At 38.5% G+C, this 6,895-nt stretch overlaps 1 protein-coding gene across 1 annotated transcript in view; it reads right to left on the reverse strand.

Moving 5' to 3' along the window:
* LOC143029542 (protein dispatched homolog 1-like) overlaps positions 1-5,735 on the reverse strand; it is a 414,630-nt gene extending 408,895 nt beyond the window's left edge. The window contains exon 1 of the mRNA XM_076192201.1: positions 5,486-5,735. The gene's annotated coding sequence lies outside the window, so the exon portion shown is untranslated. The remainder of the gene's footprint in view (positions 1-5,485) is intronic.
* Between the last annotated feature and the right edge of the window lie 1,160 nt (positions 5,736-6,895).

Raw genomic sequence — 6,895 nt, forward strand, 5'->3', positions numbered from 1 at the left:
ATATAAAGTTACAACTGTATCACTCCTCTTTCACCCTGAATATTAATAACCACAGAAAATATGATCAAGCCAGTTCACAGAATATGGGGATCACTCAGCTACAATTACAAAATAAATATAATCAAGATGCCAACACCGGCATCCTCAAATACCTACTCACACCTGATGACACCTACATAGGCATCATCATAACGAAGAGGTTAAAGAACCTCTCCAAGACACCACTAAACTCATTACTCCATTAATAAGCACCAGACATCAGCCATAAAGAAAAACACCTCTCAAGAGAAGTAAGAACCACACTAGTTTGCTTGCATTCAGGACACCATCAAACATTAAAACAATCAACACAGAATGTGCTAGGCCACAGATTCAAACTAACCTTCACCTAAGATACAGTGGACAGTAATGAGATTGGTTTGTAGGATACAGGGTTTTCAGGTTGTTAGTTTGATTTTAATATGGGTAGTATGTGGGCTCTTTTTCAGATATTTTTAATTTTATTAGGCAACTAGGGAAGTTGAAGATTTTTTTTTTTTTTTTTGCTTGCTTCAGGGCTGATATGTTTTAGGTGGATATTTGATATCTTAGATAGGCCTTCTTCTTGAGAGTTCCTAATTTTCTTTATTGACTACATCTTTGTTGGTGAGGAGAGGGGTGGCACATGTGTCTGGTTTTATTGTATATATTTTTATATTTTCTTTGTTTTCTTTAGATGTAGGTTAGAAACTTGTTTTTGAGATGTGTCTGTTGATAATGTTGCAGTGTTGTTTTGGTGATATTTTTTCCTCTGGGTTGCTCCCTCTGTTTTATGGGTGAGGGAGGATTCAATTTTGAGTTTTTGACGGATTTTACTGCTCTCCACAATATTTTGTTACCTGTCTTCCAATCTATTATATTTGTTTTCTCTACCTGCTGTTTATTATATTAGGGATGTTTTTGTTTAACTGTTATAATTTTTCTTTTTAGTTTATGTCTGTATTTTTATTCTATATCTTGTGTGTAGCTGGGATTGTATTTTTTCCTTAGCCTCAAGGAATGTGGTTTCTGCTTGCCTTCAGAGGCATCCTCATTTACCCACTTGCACTTCATGATGCCTCCACAGGTGTCATTGTACCAAAGTGGTTAATGTTCATTTGTAGAACATCTGGATTATGCTTTTGTATTGGTGTCTTTTTGGGCATATTATAGTGGATTTCTTTGTGAGGTTGTTTAATGTATGCCCAAGGGATGGGAATGTCTTGAAGGACTGGAGGAGTGCTTGTATAGTTCTGCTTTTCAGAGGAAAAGGGGAACAAAATGAATGTGGTAGTTTTAGAAGGATCAGTTTTGTTGAAAGTAGTTCGAAAGGTATATGGGAAGGTGTTAATTAAAAGGATTAAGAGGAGATGGAAAGGGTAGAGCGGAGGTGGAGGTGAATTGTAGATTGAGAGAAGAAAGTAAGTGCCTTGGGAGATTAAAAAGTATAATGAGAAAAAGACATTTGGGAATGGATGTAAAGAGGAAACTGTATGAGGGGATGATTGTCCCAACAGCATTGCATGGGGCAGAGACATGGAACATAAGGAAGGAAGAGAAGGTTTCTATGTGCGAGAGATGAAATATATGATAAGTATGGTAGGGGTTACAAGGTTGAATAGAATGAGAAATGAGGTGAGAAGGAGAGCAAGGGTGTAAAAAGGGACAATATACAGGGCTGATGAAAGCATATTGGGATGGTTTGGACACATGGAAAGAATGAGTGAAGAAAGATTAGTAAAAGAAGCATGGAAGGCAGAGGTGGATGGAGTGAACATGAAGGTACCACTGAGGATGAGATGGATGGATGGGGTGAAAGGGGTGTGGTGTACATGTACCTCACAAGCATGCTTGTAAGTGCTAGTGTATGCATGGCTGAGTTGTGTGGTAGTTGATCCGACTCAATGTTCAGTAAGGCTAGAAAGGGTCACCTCAATTCGGTCATGTCTGGTCAGGCATCAGGTCGGTCCCTTGTATATACCGTATACTGCCATTCAGTGATTCAGTCCTCTGTACCTATATGTGTCACTAGGCATTCGCAGTCAGTCTCCCACTTAGGGACCACACCACATCCATCCTTAGGCTGATGCACACGTATCTTAACTAGAATAAGTTATACAAAATTGGGCATCACTCTCCCTATCTCACCATTGCCCAAGTACACTCCATATATTACAGGGGCATTGAGCAAGAGGGGGAATGTCTGTTGAGGAAGGAAGAGAGAAGCCAAAAGATAGAGGCGAGTGTAGAATGGCTGTGTATAGATGATACTGTAATGCATGGAAGGGAGTGCTTATGTGTGAATGATATTTTGATGCAGCCCAAAAAGATTTCTCCCTGTCTTCAATGTTTCTGCATGACGGGACGGAGAGGGGGGTTGCCAATGAAGTGGCCTTGCTGTGGATGTGCTGTGTCTTGTTGCACTGCTTCTGACCCAGGGCAATGGTCGAGATGCAGGAATAACCTGTCATCCATGAGGAGCTAAGATAAAAGGTAGGAAGGCGAGGTGGATGGGAGTGGAATGGGTGGGGATGAAATGGATGGGAGTAGAATTATGCCTTTTGCATTTGGCTACCTCCCTTTTATGGGGGAAAACCTTTGGTATATAAGAGGAGATAAATAGAAGGACTAATTGGGGAGAAACAGTTTGAGTTATAGAAAATAGGATACTTAGATTTTTTTGTGGTAAGGTAGACAAGTGAGAGGTTTATGACAGGGTATGAAGGTAGTACGGGAGGTGCTGCAGATGTATGGGATGAGGGGAAAGCTGCTGTAACAGTCATATGTGTAGGTCCCATACAAGTATACATTTACATGTGAAGGTATTCTCCACACATATTCCAAATGTGGACGAACTAACAATTTATGCAATGTCCTAGAATCTTATTGGCTTTCTCTGAGGCAGAAATACACTGCATAGATGATTTGAGATCTTACTGATAATTATGCTGATATCCTTTTCACTATCCATTTTTGTTAATGAATTTCCAAATAACTTGTAATCGTATTTATTATCTTTTTTACCTATGTGCATAACCTTACATTTACTTATGTTGAATTTCATTAGCCACTTTTCAGACCACTACTATAGTTTACCTAAAGCTTGAATACCTAATTGGTGTAAGTGATCATTTGCCATTCTGCACACTTTTGTATCATCGGCAAATTTGGAACAAACAGATTTCAGTCCATGGTCTATGTCATATACAATGAATAAAAGTGGCCCAAAAACAGAACCCTGAGGAACTCCACTTGTATCATTTAGGTCACTAAAAAGGATAGATTAGGGCTTGGAAGAATCTTTTCCAATTCATTTTTGGAAGGATTCTTCTGCTTATTTCCCCCTCTTTCTTAAAGTTATTAGTCAGTACTGGTCGAGAAGGAGACTGATTATACAACCAATTTCTGCAGGTTGAGATGTGATACCAACAACACTGACAGTAACTACACTACGGGGAATTTCTTGGGGGCTTTTCCTAGATTGAGTGTAATGTCTGCAATTTTAGATGACATACACATTGCATTTTCAATAAGTACCCTGGGGAAAAGAGGTTGTAGAGCACAGGGAGGTCTAGGAGACAAATAAAGTTTAGTAGTTTGGTGTGTGGCTGGCACTGGAGTTGGGTGAATTTCTGCATACACCTCCAGTTTTGAGAAGGGGGGGGGTTACTTTGACTGGAGAGTGGATACTTTGATGGTGCCTTTGGGGTGAGAAGTTTCATGATGAGGTGAAGTTGATAAACTCCTTTACATCTATGGTTTCTTGTGGACAGTTACGTCATTTTGGGGTTTAGTAAGGTTTCTTTTTGGCTACCCCCCTTGTAAGGGGAAAAAAGCCTTGGTATATGTATGTATGTAGTAAGGTTAAGTGCTGGGGTGAATGAGGGGAGGGATGGATGTATTTGTGAGTGGGGAGTATGGCAGACTGGAGAGAATAGAGTTTGTGTGGGAAGTTCTTTTAGGCAACAAAATACCAATACCTCAGCCACCCCTCCACATCTCCCTACAAGACATGGAACTCCTAACCAAACTAACACCTTGAATAATCATACCAGAACATGAAATATAAGATAATATACAACAGCAACAATGAGACTATTCAAAGGATAGAAGTGTCACTACACCACTGACCACAACAACAATCCACTCAAAGAAAGATAATGATCACTTAAATTTCTATTATCTCTCCAAGTATTACCCTCTCTACATTTCTCCTTCACCACTTTTATGATATCTCTTGGACAAAAGATTGTTCCCAAGACTAGAAACAATGGTTACCACTCATGAAATACAATACTCTAGAAGCAATAATCAGTGACAAGCACCTGCACATGGTGGTCCTGCAAGAGGGATGAAGCTTCCCATTTTCAAAAGCCATCACCTCCATCAAGAGGTAGAACTCAGAGAGGATGACACTTTGTCTCCAGACAGAGCCCAAGATCTGTATCAACTGTATTTCTTAATCTTTTTCAAACACAGAAAGCTAAAAACAATGACTAATCTGCCTAACAAGAATGATGTACCTTTAGGTCCATCCTATCCCTTTACTCTCTTAATTGAAATCTATGTCTGACTCAAGTAAACATTGACAGCCAACCAGGTGGCTGATCTCCCTCCCCTACAACTTTTATGCAGAGATTTGTGGGAGGACCCAATGACCACTGGCAGCCACTGTGGGGCTGTGTTTTCTGCTTAGTGTTAAACTGAAGGCAAAAATTAATCAAATACAATACAGTACATTTCATATTGATGTACAGAGCATCACAGTTCGTTTGTTTGTGCATGTGAAGTTTATGCATGCTCTAAGCACACTTACCTGTTTTACCAAGTAATTGATTCAAATGTATTGAATAATAAGATAATGGTCTGAACATCAGGAATGTATAAAAATGGTACTGGTATAAAACACCCCCCAGTTACACACTTAATATGGAAGAAAATAATCGACCAAATAATCCAAAAAGTAATCTAGCATTTCATCAAGAAACCACATCCAGGTGTCAAACTCAGCTTCATCTAAATTAATGTCATAAAACTGACAAAAATTTGATAAAAGCAATAATAACATAAATAAAGAAGTTATAGTGGTGAAATAGCTTAGTAAGACATATATGTCTATTTTTTCAAATTCCCACATGTCTCCATTTCATGGTCCCTACTCAAGAATATCTAATCTGTTGCATCCCACACCCACAACCTTCAGCAATTATGTGATGTAAACAATAAGCATCAAACGTAATCTGTTGACAACATGCAGCCTTTCTGTAGTCCCCCTTCTCCCGTACTTTATTTTCCCAACTTGAATTCTGGGTTCTTCATTTCGCTTACTGCATATACCTCATAGTCCCATGAACAAGCTGGAAGACATCATTAATGCATAAAAATTTAAAACTGAGCATTCAACCAATTCACACTGTAACATATCTCTCCCATTACAAATACGAAACTGTCTTTTGTATCAACTTACCTGTCTAAAAATATTTGCCAGCCAGACGTACGGTGTGACCATTCAAACGTTTATGATGATTAATCTTTATATTTCCAAGCGCACCCACCACAAACAGTACTGTTTGGTAATAGTGTCCAGTCACTCACTATATACAAAACTAGTTCTGTCCCGCAAGATGTTTTTTCTTAGATGTAAACAGATGAAGATGCCCCTAATATGTAAGTCCTGCCATCTAGGATGCTGACTGTAAGTTTCTCACATCCTTGCTACCGGGAACCCAGAGAGCAGCACTACAAACAGCTGATTGGTCATCAAGTGTCTGCTAGCTTCCAATCAGAACTCGCGTAGTGCCTTGGCTTGAGCGTTTGTAAGAGAGGTTATGATTGGACAAATTGTCAATTTCCATCCAATCACCTTTATAGTTAGAATTCTGTAAGGTTAACTTTTATTTTGCTTGGATGTCAGTGTGCTAGCTGAAGTAGGAGAAGGTGGATGTGTATTGGTCTAAGCTGACGAATTCTGAAACTACTTCAAGTAAAGAGATTAGTACGTGCATAAAATAAGTTAATATATAGTGAAACACGTTTTGTATAAATTAGATATTCATCAACCGACACCCGTGCTTGAGTGAAATCGATATAAGTGATTTTGAATGAACTCTGCCAACTCTTTTTGTTATGTTTGTTGGAAGTGTGAATTCAGTTCGAGAATAAAATAAATTTTGATATATGGGAAATAAGCAGTGAATTAAAGTATGAAACATAAGTTTGAATATATTTTAGTGTCACATGCAACAAAGGAGTTGGTTGATATTTTTACTTAACCCATATATTTCTTGTGTATTTTTAATTGATTGCCTATGGAATATATTGATCATAAATTCCATGCTACAAGTTTTGTACCCTGTATGTTGTGCCTAAAGAAAATCAGATGTACATATTCTTCAGATGCCACACATTATGTTTTGGTCATAGAATTTATAGTGGTCAACTATTTTGCTCCTCTGTACATGATACTATTAGTTTCCAATGATATGGCATAATTTCAAAATAGGTGCATGGATTGTTTACCCTCACTTTAAACATACAAACCTGGGATTTCTGACAAGTCCTACCAGTATATGCTAATTTGGACAATAACTGTTGCTGCCATGAGCCTCATTGACTAAACCATTGCCACAAAGTGGATGGTAGGATTCAGGTCTTCACAAAAGTGTCTTGGGAAAGAGACTTGGGAGTTTTGTTTATGATGTGTTATTAGTGTAAGGCTGTTTCCATGTCATCATCATTTAATAGTAGGAGGGGAACAATTGCTAGTTGTCAGCTTTCTATGTGTGAAAAGGTGGAGGAAATACAGTTCAAGTTGACACTCCAGTCTGGAGTTTGTATCTATTGGAGATAAGGGTGTTCATGGGTTTTTAAGGTAGCT

Source organism: Oratosquilla oratoria, chromosome 11, assembly GCF_046742065.1.
Source record: "Oratosquilla oratoria isolate Oo_2021 chromosome 11, ASM4674206v1, whole genome shotgun sequence".
NCBI classification, from domain to species: Eukaryota; Metazoa; Arthropoda; class Malacostraca; order Stomatopoda; family Squillidae; genus Oratosquilla; species Oratosquilla oratoria.